This window comes from Balaenoptera acutorostrata, chromosome 3 (genome assembly GCF_949987535.1).
Source record: "Balaenoptera acutorostrata chromosome 3, mBalAcu1.1, whole genome shotgun sequence".
Taxonomy (NCBI): domain Eukaryota; kingdom Metazoa; phylum Chordata; class Mammalia; order Artiodactyla; family Balaenopteridae; genus Balaenoptera; species Balaenoptera acutorostrata.
In genome coordinates, this window is record NC_080066.1 from 65,124,153 (window position 1) to 65,143,588 (window position 19,436).

Below are 19,436 nucleotides of genomic sequence, written 5' to 3' on the forward strand. Positions count from 1 at the left end.
AGTTTTCAGTATACAAGTATTGCACTTCTTTTGTTAAATTTATATCTAAATATTTATTTTCTTTTTGATGCTTTTGTAAATGGAATTTTTTTAAAATTTCATTTTCATAATGTTCATTGCTAGTGTATAGAAATACACTTGATTTTTGTATATTGATCTTGCATTCTGTAACCTTGATGAACTCACTTATTAGTCTGATGAATTATACATATGAATGCATACATATAATCACCAGCAAGATAACAATATAGTACATTTCCAGTAGCCCCATTATTACTGTACCTTTGCAAAATGTAACCAGCCATCTTACTTCTATCACCACTGACTCATTTGATTGTTTTTCAACTTCATATCATGTAATCATACCTAAGTAATCTTTTGTGTCTGTCTTCTATTGGTCAACATAGTGTCTGTGAGATTTATCCATTTTGTTGCATGCATCAGTGGTTCTTACTTTTTAATTGCTTTATAATGTTCCATCTGTATGAATATGCTACAATATATTTATCCACTCTTCTCTTGTTGGACACTTGAGTTGTGTCTGGTTTTTGGCTATTATGAGCAGAACTGCTATAAACATTCTTGTACATGAATTTTAGTGAACAGACACAGGCATTTCTGTTGAGAATAAATCCTAGGAATAGGATTACTCAGTCAGAGTACAGCACATACTGAAAAAATTACAAACCAATCTCCTTCATTATAGTTCAAGTTCTTTCTCAGGTATCTTCTTCTAGTCATGACTTGGCTTTTCACCTTCCTAATGGTATCTTTTGATGAACAGACGTTCTTAATTTTATTTTATTTTTTTAATAAATTTATTTTATTTATTTTATTTTTGGCTGCATTGGGTCTTCGTTGCTGTGCGTGGGCTTTCTCTCGTGTGATGAGCAGGGGCTACTCTTCATTGCGGTGCACATGCTTCTTATTGCGGTGGCTTCTCTTGTTGCAGAGCATGGGCTCTAGGCACATAGGCTTCAGTAGTTGTGACACGTGGGCTCAGTAGTTGTGGCTCGCAGGTTCTAGAGAGCAGGCTCAGTAGTTGTGGCGCACGGGCTTAGTTGCTCCGCGGCATGTGGGATCTTCCTGGACGAGGGCTTGAACCCATGTCCCCTGCATTGGCAGGCGGATTCTTAATCACTGCACCACCAGGGAAGCCCCGTTCTTAATTTTAATGAAATACAATGTATAAATTTTTCTTTTGTGATTAGTGTTATTTTTATGTACATGTGTATTCTGTTTAAGAAATCTTTGCTTATCCTGATCTCATGGAGTTATTCTCTTATAATTTCTTCTAGAAGCTTTATTGCATTTACTTCTATTCGGTTTTACCACATGTTTAGTTAGGTTCATGTATCCTCTACCACGGTCAATATACAGAACAGTTTAATCCACACAAGGATCCCTTTTGTTGTCATTTAATAACCACAATCCCATTTCATCTTGCTCCCTTCCTCCATCCCTAATCCTTGGCAACCATTCATTTTTCCTCCATCTCTAAAATTTGGCACTTCAAGGATGTTATATAAACGGAATCACTGAGTAAATTTTCTTTGGGTTTTTTTTTTCATACTTCCCTTGAGACCCATCCAAATTGTTGTGTGTATCAATAGTTTGTTTCTTTTTATTGCTGAGTAATATACCATGGTATTTATATAGCACAGCTTAACCATTCACCCACTGAAAGACATTTAGATTGTTTCCAGGTTGGGGTTATTATGAATAAAGCTGCTAACATCATACTCAATGGTCAAAAGCTGAAAGCATTTCCTTTAAGATCAGGAACAAGGCAAGGATGCCCATTCTCACCACTTTTATTCAACATAGGAAGTCCTAGTCCTAGCAATAAGATAAGAAAAAGAAATAAAAGGAATCCAAATTGGAAAGGAAGAAGTAAAACTGTCATTGTTTGCAGATGACATGAAACTACCAAAAACCTATTAGAACTCATAAATGAATTCAGTAAAGTTTCAGGATACAAAACTAATACACAGAAATTTTGTTGAGTTTCTAAACACCAACAACAAACTATCAGAAAGAGAAATTAAGAAAACTATCCCATTTACAATTGCATCAAAAAGACTAAAATTCCTAGGAGTAAATCTAACCAAGGAAGTAAAAGACCTGTACTTGGAAATCTCTAAGACATTGATGAATGAAAACTCTAAAACAAATGGAAAGACATTCTTTTTTGGAGCAATATCCATTTATGACAAGAAGCTAGAGTCCAAGGAGGAAAATGGCTGAGGAAGTTTTGTTTTTATTTTGCTTTTTACTTTTTAAGAACAAGTTTATTTAAATACAATTTAAAGCTGCTGTGTTGCTAAAGTATTATTCCATTTCCCAAAATCTTTAGAACAGTCAGGTTCACACTAATGACTTGTTGAGTGATTTTTTTTTCTCCCAGATGAAGTCTATGTCATCATTTTTGTCTTTTTCAGGAATGAGCTCATTCATGTTTTAGCAACTCTGAGCACCTTTCCCTTAAGCCCCCGGACTGAACTGGGTGTGCAGTGCCTCTTGTGTGCTATTAGAGCTCCAGAAACTTGTATTTTACCCTTTACTCTTATTACCTTTTCCCCCCACTGCATAGCGAACTACCTGTTAATGTTTAATAAATCTTTGTTAAATTTTTGCTGGTTGGATGATGCATGGGAAGATGGTTATGAATAAGAGAAAATGGAGGTTACAGGTTTCCAAACCAGTCAAATATCTAATGCTGCCATGATTTTAGGCAAAATTGTAAGGGAGATAAAGTTTGTGTTTATCAATCTCCCACATTTGTTTCCTTTTTTAAAAAATTAATTAATTACTTTATTTATTTATTTATTTGGCTGAGTCAGGTCTTAGTTGTGGCATGCAGGATCTTCATTGTGGCATGTGGGCTTCTCTCTAGTGTGGTTCATGGGTTCCAGAGTGCGCAGGCTCAGTAGTTGTGGCACGTGGGCTTAGTTGCCCTGTGGTATGTGGGATCTCAGTTCCCCAACCAGGAATCGAACCTGCATCCCCTGCATTGGAAGGTGGATTCTTAACCACTGGACCACCAGGGAAGTCCCCCACATTTGTTTCTACTATTTCAGTGTCCCTGCTCTCCAGGTAATCAGCCTTTTCATCTTGCCTAGAAGCTCTCAAAATTCTCCCTCCCATCTAGACCTTCCCTTTGCAGGTTTCCTTTTTCTTCCCTTGTCCCTCAACTATCAAATCATCTGCTTAGTAGAATTTGGCTATGTAATTATCAAATCAATTTAAGTAACCTAAATTAAGGTACGACTAAAATTTTAACTATCCCCATACAGAATCTGTACTTTAATATGGACATCTGTTAATTCATATTTACTGGGAGGAATATCTTTTAATGTGCCTTGCGTTGTCTATCCTTTATTCCCAATCCTGGTCCCTTATCTAATGTTCCAGAAAGTAAAATATGTGGAATTATTTGTTGAGGCCACTTTTAAAGATGATAAAATTAAGGGCCATAGAATTTAGCTAGTAAGAGATACAGGCAGGCAGAAATAGTAAAATATTGACCGTTTAAGGAGTTAAGAGTGGGTTTTCATGGTGAACTACCAATATTGCCAACCAAACAACTAGCTTCCGGTTTTAAAGGCCACAACCCCTTGTGCAAAGCCGTTTAAACCCTCACTGAAATTCCCTGAGTCTAGATGGTATACTCTCTTTCAGAGAGTCTGTTCCTTTTGCCTTTACCTTTTTCCTTCCTTTCTAGTTCCTGCAAATAGTTGAAAACCATGGGAATCACCTACATTTTTTAAATGAGCTATCTGAATAAAAGATAAGAAGTGACTTGCCAAAAGTAGCCTTGGAGGTAGAGAACTGAATTTAATTACTCTGACTAGACTAAGTTACCTACTAAGATAACCTGGGGTTGTATGGGCCAACAGGAATAATTTCTCTATTTTTCACCATATATGGCCAAAACAGTCAGCACTAGAAATTTCAGAGCCTTGCTGGTCAATGAAGGAGCTTAGGCCCAAGAAAGTTAAATGTTTGCCAAAAGTCAGCCTAGCTCATTAGGGGAGTAAGGCTCCAAAATGAGAGTCTGAATTTCCAAACCCAGTGCTCTTTCCATTCTGCTGAAATGTTCCATTGTGTGGTCATGGGAATCTGGAAAGGCTTAGTGGATTGGGCACCCCATCTTTTGCAGCCTTTCCCAGTCACAGCACACAACACTACATGGAAACTTCTTTTAATTAGCTTTTCATCACTTTATCTGTGATTCGTAGGTTATTGGTGTCTTTGACATAAACCATACAAATGACTCTCTTTCATCCGTAATATCAACCTATTCAGTGAATGAGGCATAATTTAGGGGAGGGTTCAACAGTCATTATACTGTCATCTCAGAATTACCTCTGATATTCCTACTCCTCTTCATACAGACTCAACAAATGTCTTCAGCCCTGAAGGGAAATCTCTTCTAGGCTTTTTTTTTTTTCCTGCCCTCTGCTATCTTGTATCTAAGACTAATCTTTTTGTCTTGTTATCGGCATTTTTCTCAGCTGAATCTGTATTCATCACCCTTGTCTTCAGTCATTTTCCTTTCATTAACGTCAGGTCTATTGCTTGACATATTCACAATACCTACTGTTTTCTCTGCTTCAGGCCTTAGCTCTGCTGTGTCTACTGGTTCTACTTCAGTAGCTGACCTTGCCTGAGTTATTAACTCATCCCATATTACTGACTCACTTCCTATCTCTGGCCCTGTCTCTGTCTCTGCCTCTGTCTCAGTCCCTGCCTCTGTCTGGGTCCTTGATTGTGCCGCTGAACTTAACTGTTTTTCTGTTAAGTGTTTCTCACCCATAGAGAAACACCTACATTTGCCTCAGATAGACTCAATTCTACTGTGGCTATATTTCCTAACCTTGTCCTTGTTATAGGGATCACAGGGAGATTTCGATCTGGAAGAGAAACCTGAGAACCTAAGTGACTGAGTCCAGAGAGGACCCCTAGAGAAAAAGAAAAAGTCAGGGTCAGCACTGTGGATGAGTAATAGATAAAATCTTAAGTCATCAAACACCCCTGAAGAGTACCACTGGCTTAATTATAATGTAATTTGATTAATAATACATTTCTGAATATCCTGTTCATTATCTTTAGGAGCTTGAAATTCAAAACACTGGTCCCAGCTTTTCTGCAGTACAGTGTTTTCCAGGGGTTATGCAAGCCAATTTATTGAGGCACAGGGAGAAAATAATAATTTCTTTTTATATTTTTAGCAAATAATGTTTTAAATTCTATTTTTGAGTGTATTTTACAATGTAATGACTATATTAGTAGTGTAATACATGTACATATTTTATAAATAAATGTTATAAAGTGTCTTACTAATAGAGTGTGTGATGCAATGGTTTAGAGACCACTGTTGTAGTTAATAAAAATAAGTATGTGGTTTAGAAAGATTATCAGAGAAGTGTTACACAGGCAAAACTCCAATGTTATTGCTTTATTCTGGAGATCCATAAAGGTGGAAAGCTTATTTGATGTGATAAAAGGAGAGGAGAATTAAGGAACTGCCTTCTGGAAGAATAGAAGAACTATGAATAGCTCAGTTATACCTTTGCCTTCTTCTTCTATTTCCTGAATCTTTCTCCTGTTTGTTCAGGGTCAGGTATCATTATAGAAAAAACGTTTTAGATAAATTGGAAGCACTTGCTTTAGAATGCTCATTGACATGACAATGACACTTGCAGGACACTTCCAAATTATGAGATTCTAATATACTAAACAAACAACCAAAAGAAAGGGAAAAAGAGATAGAGAGAAGGTCCAATCATCTAGAATTGCTTTTTCTGTGCCTTCACTACATAACAGGAGCTTTAACTCACCAACTATCATGTAGAAGATACTGCCCCACCAACTGATGCAGTAGACTAGTAGGAAACGGAGCTCCGAGACTTTCCTACTGTACAGTTTCACTTGCATCAGGAATAAGATGAGGCAGAAGCATAGGCAGGTGCCTGGGATCAGAATGAAAGCAATTACTACCCATGAGAGCCCTCGTTCTGCCTCCACCCTCTTCCGAGTCTTTGCACTTCCTGTCACCCTCAGCTATCTCATGCCATGGAGGCCTATTACATGGCAGTGGTCGTGGGAAGACCATTTGGCAGAGGCCTTCTGCTTTGACTGGAATGAAGTTGTCAAGGTGGAGCCTATGGATACGATGGACAGAACAGGTAGCTAGTAGCTACATGGTAATTTTCTGGGTGCCAGAAGGGCCTCCAGCCTATAATATCTCCCCATTAGTCCCTCAGATAACAACTCTTAGAGATGTTTCCATTGGATTAAGCATAATCTCTTCAAGGTCCCCTCTTTAAGAGGCAATAGCCCTGTCAGGAGTGAAAGTTTATTGAAAGCTTCCTCCCTTTGGGAAGAGACAAGGGTCCTGTGACAGCAGTATTCATGTGAGGCTGGGAATGACTTGATAAAAGAAGGGGAAATGGGGCTTCCCTGGTGGCGCAGTGGTTGAGAATCCACCTGCCAATGCAGGGCACACGGGTTCGAGCCCTGGTCTGGGAAGATCCCACATGCCGCGGAGCAACTGGGCCCGTGAGCCACAACTACTGAGCCTGTGCGTCTGGAGCCTGTGCTCTGCAACAGGAGAGGCCACGATAGTGAGAGGCCCGCGCACCGCGATGAAGAGTGGCCCCCGCTTGCTGCAACTAGAGAAAACTCTCGCACAGAAACGAAGACCCAACACAGCCAAAAATAAATAAATAAATAAATAAAAATTTAAAAACAAAAGGGGGGGGGAAATGGCACCAGCAGGGGAAGAAATACAAGGACTCCAGGGACAAACACTTCCAACCTCATTATGTTGTACCTGAGATGAAACAGAAGATGGATATACCCAGATCTATGTAGGTTTTGTCTCCTGGCCCTTTGGTGAGAGAGATGCTGAGCCATGTAATAATAATGAGGATGCTGGAGGCAGAGATGAGGAAGAAGGCCCTGGAGTATTGGAGGTAGTCTGCCAGGGGAAGGCGAAAAGAGAAGCTTGGCTGCAGCAGAGGTGACCTGCCCTTAAAGAAGGCTGGATAGGCTCTTGGGAAGGGATGAAGGGCAAAAGAAGATGGAAATCAGGGCTTGTATTCCATGCAATGCAGTCAGAGCAAGGAGCCACCAAGTGGGTGTCTTCACAGGCACCAGTAAGGACCCTCTTTCCATCTCCTCATTGACGTGGGGAATTCCTTTAACAAGGAAAGAAATAATTTATTCCACAACGAGGGACAAGTTGAAATTGTAACCATGACCTTTAGAGGTATGTTATGAAGTAATTTTCATATAACGGTGTAAAATGACTAATATTTCTTTTTCTGAGGGAAGTCGTGAGTGTGAAGGTCACTAGGCATTAGCTTCCAATAACAAAGGGGCTTTGGCTTTCAAGTCACTGGGGGAGCCTAGATGAGACAAACTTGGGCACATGTACCCTGTTTGGAGGAGCGGTCCTTACACTCTTGTGAATCAGTGGGGGAAGGAAGGGGCAGGGTTGTGGGGAGGACAAAGGAGAGCGGGGAGCTGTGGAGGATCTGAGTGGATCCACCAAAGACGGGGCTGGGATCTGGGTGCCTTCGGTGTGTGGTTCCAGCAGAGATCGTGGTGGCACACAGCCCAGAGCCCCGCCAAGAGCCTCTGTTGGTCCTTCAGCACCGTGAACCGCACCCAGTGTAAAGGGGACAAGGAGAGCAGCAGCACACAGCTGAAGCCCGAGAAGCAAGCACAGAGAAGGTGAATGTAGCTGCAGCTTTTCTGCAGGAGCCGGCGCTGGTAGGGTGGCATGGAAGACAAGCGGTGCATGCGGGGGAGAAGTGGCTGTGGTGGGGAAAGGAGGGGGACATCATGAAAGGACTCTCACCCCACGCGTCTCCATCTCCATTCACAGAAAAGTCAAGCCCTGAATCCTGTGCTCGGGGGGAACTCCTCCTCACTCCACACTTCAGGGTCTTTTTCTCCTCTGACTCCAGAGCCTCCCACGAAATAAAAAACATTCCATTTGACCTGTCCCCAGTTAAAAAATAAATGGAGTGATCTATGCCTCTGCCACCTCGACACTTTCCCCATGACACAGAGAAGCTGCTGTCTCCAAAAGGACCCCTACTACAACCTGGCCTACAAAAGGCTTCCTCACCCTGTAGGTTGGGTAGCTCATTCTGCTGGTATTGTAAACATTTGGGAAGGTCCTTTCATTTCCTTCTCTTCTCTCCATCCTAGCTTCTGGCTCACTGCTTCTCAACTGCCATAGAACTAACCCCCTCCGCCCTAACACCCTTTCGTACCCCTCCCCCACCCCAGGGGACACAAACAATAGGAGTCAGAACACAAAGCATGGGTACAACGTCTCTGCCATATCTGATCCAATTCCTTTCTCCTGCCCAGGTCTCTGTCGAACTTCAGACTCCTCCAGCAACTTGCCTACTGAACTCAGATTTCTCACAGACACACCAACACCCAAGAGGTCTTTAAAAAATATAGTCAAGCAGCTCATGCAGCTCAATATCAAAAAAAACAAACAACCCAATCCAAAAATGGTCGGAACACCAAAATAGACATTTCTCCAAAGAAAATATACAGATTGCCAACAAACACACGAAAGGATGCTCAATATCACTAATCATTAGAGAAATGCAAATCAAAACCACAATGAGGTATCACCTCACACCAGTCAGAATGGCCAGCATCAAAAAATCTACAAACAATAAATGTTGGAGAGGGTGTGGAGAAAAGGGAACCTTCTTGCCCTGTTGGTGGGAATGTAAATTGATACAGTCACTATGGAGAACAGTATGGAGGTTCCTTAAAAAACTAAAAATAGAACTACCATATGACCCAGATATCACACTACTGGGCATATACCCTGAGAAAACCATAATTCAAAAAGAGACATGTACCACAATGTTCATTGCAGTACTATTTACAAGAGCCAGGACATGGAAGCAACCTAAGTGTCCATCGACAGATGAATGGATAAAGAAGATGTGGCACATATATACAATGGAATATTACTCAGCCATAAAAAGAAATGAAATTGAGTTATTTGTAGTGAGGTGGATGGACCTAGAGTCTGTCATACAGAGTGAAGTAAGTCAGAAAGAGAAAAACAAATACTGTATGCTAACGCATATATATGGAATCTAAAAAAAAAGGTTCTGAAGAACCTAGGGGCAGGACAGGAATAAAGACGCAGACATAGAGAATGGACTTGAGGACATGGGGAGGGGGAAGGGTAAGCTGGGATGAAGTGAGAGAGTAGCATTGACGTATACACACTACCAAATGTAAAATAGATAGCTAGTGGGAAGCAGCTGCATAGCACAGGGAGATCATCTCGGTGCTTTGTGACCACCTAGAGGAGTGGGATAGGGAGGGTGGGAGGGAGGCTCAAGAGGGAGGGGATGTGGGGATATATGTTTACATATAGCTGATTCACTCTGTTACACAGAGGAAACTAATACAACACTGTAAAGCAATTATACTCCAATAAAGATTTTAAAAGTATATACACTGAATAAAATTAAAACTGTGTTAGATTGGAAAAAAAAAAGAAAAAAGAAATGTAGTCATCCTCTTTCCATCCTGCACCCCCATCCCATACTATTTTCTTATCTCCTACCAGTCTATCACAATGTGTTCTTGCCAATTCCACCTCTTTAATGTTCTTAAGCCCACCTTGTATTTTTGTTTCCAGTTCTTTAGAACATCTGTCATCTCTGTCCTGGATTGACGCAACAGCCTTGTACCTGGTCTCTCTGCTACCAGGTTTGCTCTCCTTCAGTTTATTCTCCACAGTTACCAAGATTGATGTCTCTAAAATGCAAATCTGATTGTCTCTCCTTTGCTTAAAATACTCTGATTGTTCCCCACTACTATGAAGTAAAATCATGTTAGCATGAGTCAGTAAAAACCAGCAAGATGGGGTTTCCGCTCCCTACCCAACCTCATTCAGTCATTCAATCCCTCATCTGTGCCAGGTATTGTGTTAGGTACTGAGGGTGCAGTGACTTGTTGGAGATCTTCCACGTGCTCCTCCAGATCCACTTTCCATCCTTGCTCAAGGAGGCTGACAGATTTGGACGATTCAATGGGTTTTCTTGCGATCCAAACTCTGATTATGTTTGACCAATGGCAGGCATGGGCAGAAGATCAGAGGTGTAGAGATCAGTGTGTTTATTCACTGGTTCTCTCCTTACCAGAGTACTGAGGGTAAGTACTTTACCCTCGTCCATGTCCCTTTACCTAAGATAGAGCTCCTGATAGGCAGCCCTCTCCATAGAGCCACCCTTTTCTATTCTGGTCACTGTTCCTTTCATTTAAGTGATCAGGCTTAGGAGTGATAATGACTCTTCCCACTAATGGTTTCCCCAAATCTTTTTCAATTCTAAGGGGACCTTGTAAATAGTCCCTCAAGTCTTCCACACTCACCAGTTTGAGCCAAGCCATCTGTTTCCTGCTGGGTATGGTCCTTAATGTCATGAAGCAAAAAGCCTAGTGACATCTAGGTTCATTCTCTCCCTCCTTCTCACCTTGTGCTCCAAACAATTTTATTCTTCATACAGTTTCCTAATCCAACATGGTCCTTTTTTGCACATAGCACAAATGTTATCTACCTTGCATATGGTACCTATCACACCTCCCACCCCATCTTTGTTAACTTTAGTCAAGAGTCATTCTAGTCTTACCTTTTGGGAGGAGCTTTCTCTGAAACCAACCCTCGATCCCAGAATTTGTGCTCCTACAGCACTACAGTACTTGCCCTTTCATGACCTTTATCACATAGTTTTGCAATTTGTCTGTCTGTATCTCCTTCTGGTCTGCAACTTCATTCAGCAGCAAGGACACAGCCTCAACATCTACCACAGTGCTTGGAACATCATAACGATTAGGTGATGTTTCTTTTTTTCTTTTTTTAAAATTTAATTATTTTTTGGCCGCACTGCAGGGCATGCAGGGTCTTCGTTCCCCTACCAGGGACTGAACCCGTGGCTCCTGCAGTGGAAGCATGGAGTCTTAACCACTGGACCACCAGGGAAGTCCCTAGGTGATGTTTCTTGATTGACTGAAAATTAAAAATATAAAAAGAGGAAGACTGGACTTCTGGTTTCCAGTCTGGCATGCAAGGAGCTTGGAAGTTGTCACTCCATTGTAAGAACAAGTAAAAAGCTAAACAAACTGAAAATCAACAGCTCTTCTAGATCACAAGGCAAACTGTGACCCCATAGAACTGGAGAGGCAGAAAGGCGAATACAGAGAATCAAAACTTTCTAGAGGACTTCCCTGGTGGCGCAGTGGTTAAGAATCCACCTGCCATTTCAGGGGACACGGGTTCAAGCCCTGGTCCGGGAAGATCCCACATGCCGGGGAGCAACTAAGCCCATGCACCACAATTACTGAGCCTGCGCTCTAGAGCCCACGAGCCACAACTACAGAAGCCTGTGTGCCTAGAGCCCGTGGTCCGCAAAAAGAGAAGCCACGCAATGAGAAGACCGAGCACCGCAACGAAGAGTAGCCCCCGCTCACCACAACTAGAGAAAGCCCACGCACAGCAACGAAGACCCAATGCAGCCAAAAAAAAAAAAAAAAACACTTACTAGAGCAGAAACCTCTGCAGGGATTAGTACCAGAGTAGGAAAATCTGCACCATAAGGTTCAGTGTGAACAAGACTGAGAGATTAAAAACTATAGGTCCCTTACAAACTATTATGTATTGATATAAAAGAAATAAGCTACAAGGATATATTGTACAGCACAAGGAATACAGCCAATATTTTATAATAACTACAAACTTTAAAAGTTGTGAATCACCATGTTGTACATCTGAAATTTATATAATATTTTACGTCAGCTATATGTCAATTTAAAAAAAAGAACATATCCACATAGTGGGAGGGTGGTGCACCCTGAATTCCCCAGGGACAGAAACTCCTGTGCTCACGACCTCGTCTTAGGGTATCTTTCCATCTAGCTGTTCATTCCTACCCTTTAATATCCTTTGTAATAAATTGTTAACCGTGAGTAAAGAAAGAAAGAAAGAAAGAAAGAAAGAAAAAAAGGACAGTGGGACCCAGTCATAGAGAGGTACCCACACTTTAGTGACTTTTACCTCCAGCAGCTTGACCAGGTTCTTGCAGTGAATATTAGAGAAAAATCCCATACTTCTGGCCCGGGGGAGGGGAAAAGGAACCATTTAAAAATATACCAGAGGGGCTTCCCTGGTGGCGCAGTGGTTGAGAATCTGCCTGCTAATGCAGGGGACACGGGTTCTGAGCCCTGGTCTGGGAGGATCCCACATGCCACGGAGCAGCTGGGCCCGTGAGCCACAATTGCTGAGCCTGCGCGTCTGGAGCCTGTGCCCCGCGACGGGAGGGGCCGCGATAGAGAGAGGCCCGCGCACCGCGATGAAGGGCGGTCCCCGCACCGCGATGAAGAGTGGCCCCCGCTTGCCGCAACTGGAGAAAGCCCTCGCACGAACCGAAGACCCAACACAGCCAAAAATAAATAAATAAATAAATAAATAAATAAGAAAAAATCCTTTAAAAAAAAAAAAATATATACCAGAGCATTCTGTTCTTCTTAACAAGGGCTTCTCTGAGGAGAAACCATCTGACCAGAGCCTAAACTGTTGGGGTTTTATCAGAGCTTAACCAACCTGGAGGAAAGGAAATGTCGAACTCCAGCCTGCTCTAACCTGTGAGGGAAGGGAAATTCCCAACTCCAACCCATTCAAGCCGTCCTATAGCACCTAAGGGGGAACTGAGAAGCACTTGTGAAGCTCAGAGTCCAGAGGCAGAGGTTCACTCAAAGCCTGAGACCTGGGACTTCCCTGGCGGCTCAGCAGTCAGGACACTGTGCTTTCACTGCCGAAGGTATGGGTTCAATCCCTGTTTGGGGAACTATTTCTGCCCCCGCCAAAAAAAGGACTGAGACCTAATCACAGGACTATAGAATGCTTCCCCTCCCCCAACATGTTATCACTACATTTCTAAAGGCTATTTACCACAGTTCCTTTTACCCAGTACATCCTGACCAGATATCAAGAAAATATCACAAGTTGTACTAAAAGGCACAAAACACAGTTTGAAGAGACAGAGCAAGCACCAGAACTAGACTCAGATATGACAGGGATGTTAGAATTATCACACAATGATATTAAAACAATGATGATTAATATGCTAAGGGCTCTAATGAGTAAAGTAGACAGCACGCAAGAATAGATGGGCAATATAAGCAGAGAGATGGAAATTCTAAGAAAAAATTTAAAAAGAAATGCTAGAGACTAAAAATACAGTAATAGAAATAGAGAATATCTTTGATGGGCTTATTAGTAGACAGGACATGGCTGAGGAAATAATCTCTGAACATGAGAATATATCAATAGACACCTCCAAAAAGAAATGCAAAGAGAAAAAAGACTGAATATATGGAACAGAATATCCAAGAACTATGGGACACCTACAAAGCTGTACCATACATGAAGTCAGGATGCCAGAAGGAGAAGAAAGAGAAAGGAACAGAAGAAATATTTGAAGTAATAAGACTGAGAATTTCCCCCAAACTGATGTCAGACACCAAACCACAGATCCAGGAATCTCAGAGAATATCAAAAGCAGGATAAATGCCAAAAAAACAAAACAAACAAGCAAAAAACAAACAAAAAACACTACACCTAGGCATATCATATTTGTTTATTTATTTATTTATTTTTGGCTTCCTCGGGTCTTAACTGCAGCTCTTGGGATCTTTTCTTTGTGGCGTGCGGGCTTATTTGCCCTGCGGCATGTGGGATTTTAGTTCCCCGACCAGGGATCAAACCCGCGTTCCCTGCATTGGAAGGCAGATTCTTAACCACTGGACCACCAGGGAAGTCCCTAGGCATATGATATTTTGGGGTTTATTTTTCTTTCTTTTTTAAATTTACTTTTTATTGGAGTATAGTTTCTTTACAATGTTGTGTTAGTTTCTTCTGTACAATGAAGTGAATCAGCTATATGTATACCTATATCCGCTCCCTCTTGGACCTCCCTCCCACCTCCCCCCACCCCCCATCACACCCATCTATGTTGTCACAGAGCACCGAGCTGAGCTTCCTGTGCTTTATAGCATGTTCCTGCTAGCTATCTATTTTACGCATGGTAGTGTATATATGTCAATCCTAATCTCTCAGTTTGTCCCTCCCTCCCCTCCCCGTCCTCCATCCACATGTCTGTTCTCTATGTTTACATCTCTATTCCTGCCCTGCAAATAGGTTCATCTGTACCATTTTTCTAGATTCCACATATATGTGTTAATATACGATATTTGTTTTTCTCTTTCTGGCTTACTTCACTCTGTATGACAGACTCTAGGTCCATCCACATCTCTACAGGCATATGATATTTAAACTGAAAAAAATCAAAGATAAAGAATCTTGGACTTCCCTGCTGGTCAAGTGGTTAAGACTCCACACTTCCAATGCAAGGGGCATGGGTTTGATCCCTGGTCGGGGAACTAAGATCCCACATGCAGCGCAGCATGGCCAAAAAATAAAATAAATTAAATATTTTTTTTAAAAAGATGAAGAATCCTGAAAGAAGCTGGGATGGGGGGACACCTTACCAATAAAGGGCAAAGAAAAGAATTACATCTGACTTCTCCTCAGAAACCATACAAGCAAGAAGAGAGTGGAGTGAAATATTTAAAGTGTTGAGAGAGAAAAGACCCTAACCTAGAATTCTGCAGCCTATGAAATTACCTTCAAAAGTGAAGGAGAGGGACTTCCCTGGTGGCGCAGTAGTTAAGAATCTGCCTGCCAATGCGGGGGACACGGGTTCAAGCCCTGGTCCGGGAAGATCCCACATGCCATGGAGCAAATAAGCCCGTGCGCCACAACTACTGAGCCTGTGCTCTAGAGCCCACAAGCCACAACTACTGAGCCCGCGTGCTGCAACTACTGAAGCCAACGTGCCTAGAGCCCGTGCTCCACAACAAAGACAAGCCACTGCAATGAGAAGCCCACGCACCGCAACAAAGAATAGCCCCCGCTCATCACAACTAGAGGAAGCCCTCGCGCAGCAATGAAGACCCAACGCAGCCAAAAATAAATTTAAAAAAATAAGTGAAGGAGAAATAAGGGCTTTCCCAAACTAAAATTGACAGAATTTGTTGCCAATAAACCTGCCTTGCAAGAAATTTTAAATGAAGTTCTTCAGAGAGAAGGAAAATGATACAGGTCAGAAACTTTAATCTATATAAAGAAAGGAAGAGCATAAGAAAAGGAATAAGTGAAGGTAAAATAAACACTTTCATTTTTCTTATTCTTGATTGATCTAGCAGATAACAGTTTGTTCAAAATAACATCAATGATGTATCACTTATATATGCTTATGTGTATATACACACATATGCTTATGTTTGAGTGAAATTAATGACAGCAGTGATATAAGTAACAGTAGAGAGGAGTTAGGATTATTTTGTTATTATTAGGTACCTGCACTACCTGTGAGCAGTAGAGTGTTACTTGAAAGTGGAAGTTGGATTAGTTGTAAATGGATTTTGCAAACTCAAGGATAGCCACTAAAAAAAGCAATAAAAACAAGAAGTATAACTAATATGCTATGAAAAGACAGAAAATGGAATCATATAATATGCTCAATTAGAACCAAAAAAGACAAAAATAGAGTGGAAGACAAAGATAGGAACAATAAACAAGGGTGACAAGTAGAAAATAATAACAAACATTGTAGATATTAATCCAATCATATCAAAAATCAATTTAAACATCAATGGTCTAAATATACCAATTAGAAAACAGAGATTTTCAGAGTGAATAAAAAAGCAGCACCCAACTCAATGTTATCTAAAAGAAGCCTACTTTAAATAAAAAGATACACATAGATAAAAGGTAAAGTGATGAAGAAATATACCATGCTAACACTAATCAAATGAAAGCAGGAGTAGTTTTATTAAGTTCAGAAAGAGCAGGCTTTAGAGAAAGTAAAGTTATAAGGGATAAAGAAGGGTGTTACATAATGATAAAAGAGTCAATATTTTAAGACACCAATCTTAATGTGTATGTGCCTAACAAAAGAACATGAGGCAGATACTGATAAAACTGCAAGAAGAAATAGATTAATCCATTATCATAGTTGGAGACTACAACACTCTTCAGAAATGGACAGATCTAGCAGGCAGAACATGAGTGAGGACACCATCAATCAACTGGATATAACTGCCAACTCTAGACTACTTCATCCAACAGCAGGAGAATTTTTCTTAAGCTCATGTGGAACATTCACTAAGATGGACCACACTCTGGGCCATAAAACACACCTTAAAATTTTTTTAAAAATTATATTATGTATGCTCTCAGATCATGATGGAATTAAACTAAAATTCAACATTAGAAAGATAGCTGGAAAATCCCCAAACACTTGGAGATTAAATAACACACTTCTAAATAATACATGGACCAAAGAAGGAACTTCAAGAGAAATTTTAAAATAGTTTGAACTAAATGAAAATACAACTGGCCAAAATTTGTGGGGTGCAGTGAAAGCAGTGCTTAGAGGGAAATTTATAGTATTGAATGCATGTATTAGTAAAGAAAACAGATCTAAAATCAATAACCTATACTTCCACCTTAGGAAACTAGAAAAAGAAGGGCAAATTAAATGCAAAGGAAGCTGAAGGAAAAAATTAATAAAAATTAGAGTAGATATCAATGAAAAAAATTAATAAAAATTAGAGCAGATAATCAGTGAAATGAAATGAACATTTCTTTACATGTTTGAAATTCCTATTCGCAGGTACCAAAATAATTTTGCTGGCTTTTTTGTTTCTTTCACTCCTTCTATGCTCATTCCATCTGGTAGTTTTGGGGTTTCCTTACTTTGGCCAAAGGACCCAGTCCAGAGTCAGGTCTCATAAGATGGTATTTCAGATATCCTGTTCTGTTCTGACCCAGTTAATGAACCAATGCACTGCCTGGTTGAGCAAGGTTGTACTTGTGTCCTTTTACCTCTTTCGGTCTGTGGTTCCAAATAAGCTACAGCCCCAGTCAGTGCTTGGCAGTAGCTTTTGTTCAGCTTCTTTTCTTTTCTTTTTTTTTTTAATTTTATTTATTTTTTGGCTGTGTTGGGTCTTAGTTGCTGCACGTGGGCTTTCTCTAGTTGCGGTGAGTGGGGGCTACTCTTCGTTGCAGTGCACGGCCTTCTCATTGCGGTGGCTTCTCTTGTTGTGGAGCATGGGCTCTAGGCAGGTGGACTTCAGTAGGTGTGGTGCGTGGGCTCAGTAGTTGTGGCTCGCGGGCTCTAGAGCATAGGCTCAGTAGTTGTAGCACACGGGCTTAGTTGCTCCGCGGCATGTGGGAACTTCCTGGACCAGGGCTCAAAACCATGTCCCCTGCATTGGCAGGCAGATTCTTAACCACGGCGCCACCAGGGAAGCCCTCAGCTTCTTTTCCTAAGTCCCTAGTTTGAGCTAGAGCTGTGAATCTGGCTCTAGCTCTAGTCCATATCTTGAGAAGCACTTCTGGTCCTTTTCACTCCACAGGACCTGTCTTCCTGTCTTCCTGTTCACCTCTGCTTACCTTTGGACTTAGAGCCCATTAAGTCTGTGGCTTAACTCAATCATAGTTTTGTGGGTTTTGTTATTTTTCCAGTCTGTGAAAATGCTTGTCTTGTTTTGACCTGGCTATACATATATATCCCCCCTCACCCCCGTATCCCTCTCCACTTCATCTATCATGTAATGTATCTGGAGCAGAAGGGATGTATCAAAGGGTCATTTAATGAGCTATCTTATTGGAAGTCTACTTAAGTTTTTTTAAGGAATTCTCTACAAGCAGAGAAAGAGAGAATAAAATAGAGCATTCAGTTTCTAAAGGAGCAGCAAAAGACTCTCTATGCTTAAACATCATTCTCTGATAGTAAAGTAGAAAACTTAGTTATAATTATTGCCTGTTCTCCTGTAATAGCCAGGGTCTTGATCGTTACTCTCTTAATACCTAGCATCCTCCCTTCTCATTCACACCTGCTTCCTTCTTCTCACCCCACTTAAAACTTCCATTCCCTGAAGAGTCATCAGTACTCAGCTCCCTGTCAATTTAGTCATATAATTATAGTATTCAAACTGAATTATAAATAATGCTTGTGAACTCAGTAAGTTCTTAATTAGTCAATATGTGGGGTATACTTAGCAGGTGAGTGGTGATGGGAGGAGGGGGAGTTGGACTTGACTACATGTCTATTCTTACAACCAGACAAAGGCCCAGGAACAGCCTGAAGAGCCTCTGAAATGAGGCCCCTTGAAGTAAGGAGACACCAGTCACTCTGCAATAACTAAGATCGCCAACATGGAGAAAAGGGGCCAACATGGAGAAAAGGGTCTTCTAAGACAGGGTCAAAATGGGGTGTGTGTATATACGTGCGTTTGTGTGTGTCTCTATGGGTGGGTGCACACATGCATGTGCTGCTAAACTCCTACCTTTAGGAATAAAGGCAGAAGTATTAACCTAACAGTCTTCTGGTCATCATCTGGAAATGTTTGGGAATGACTGATCGGGGACCAGGATTATAAGAACTGTTAAGTTTGTTTTCTACAAAGGTTACCAGTGACTCTCTAAATTAAAACAAAAGGATCCCAGGGCTTATGTGGTTTTTTTAAATTAATTTATTTATTTTTAAAATTTTTGGCTGCGTTGGATCTTCGTTGCTGCACGCAGACTTTAGTTATGGTGAGCAGGGGCTACTCTTCTTTGCAGTGCACGGGCTTCTCATTGCAGTGGCTTCTCTTGTTGCAGAGCATGGGCTCTAGGCGCGTGGGCTTCAGTAGTTGTGGCTCACAGGCTCAGCAGCTGTGGCTCACGGGCTCTAGAGCGCAGGCTCAGTAGTTGTGGCGCATGGGCTTAGTTGCTCCGCAGCATGTGGGATCTTCCTGGACCAGGGCTTGAACCCGTGTCCCCTGCATTGGCAGGTGAATTCTTAACCACTGCGCCACCAGGGAAGTCCTGGGCTTATCTTTAAGAGCAGCAAGGGATGAAGCTGGACACTATAGTCCATTCCATTGCCAGGCTTGAGAAGAAGAAGAATGGACCTCAATAAACAAAAGAGTAGTGGCAGCTACTAAAGGAATAAAGGACAAGATGAAGGTCAGGGACCTTCTACATGGAATCTGGTCTAAGTTTAAAAGGGATCTTTAGCCATCAAAAGATCCATGTGATTGCCTGAATTCCCCCACCCTTACTCAGTCTTAAACAGTATATAAAACATGGAAAAAATTTTAACTTTGTCCATGTATATACTTAGGCTGAAGAAAGTCCTTTAGCCTCATTTGGCTCAGTAAAACATAATCTAAGGAATCAAAAGAGTCACAGGCCTATCAAGAATCAGATTGAATGTATGGCCCTCTTCACAGAAAAGAGCATACACAAGTTTTGTATAGAATTTCAG

The 19,436-nt window shown here is 41.2% G+C and overlaps 1 protein-coding gene across 1 annotated transcript in view; it reads right to left on the reverse strand.

Moving 5' to 3' along the window:
- Nucleotides 1–19,436, reverse strand: part of TMEM202 (transmembrane protein 202) — a 46,505-nt gene that overhangs the window by 18,748 nt on the left and 8,321 nt on the right. The window lies entirely within an intron of this gene.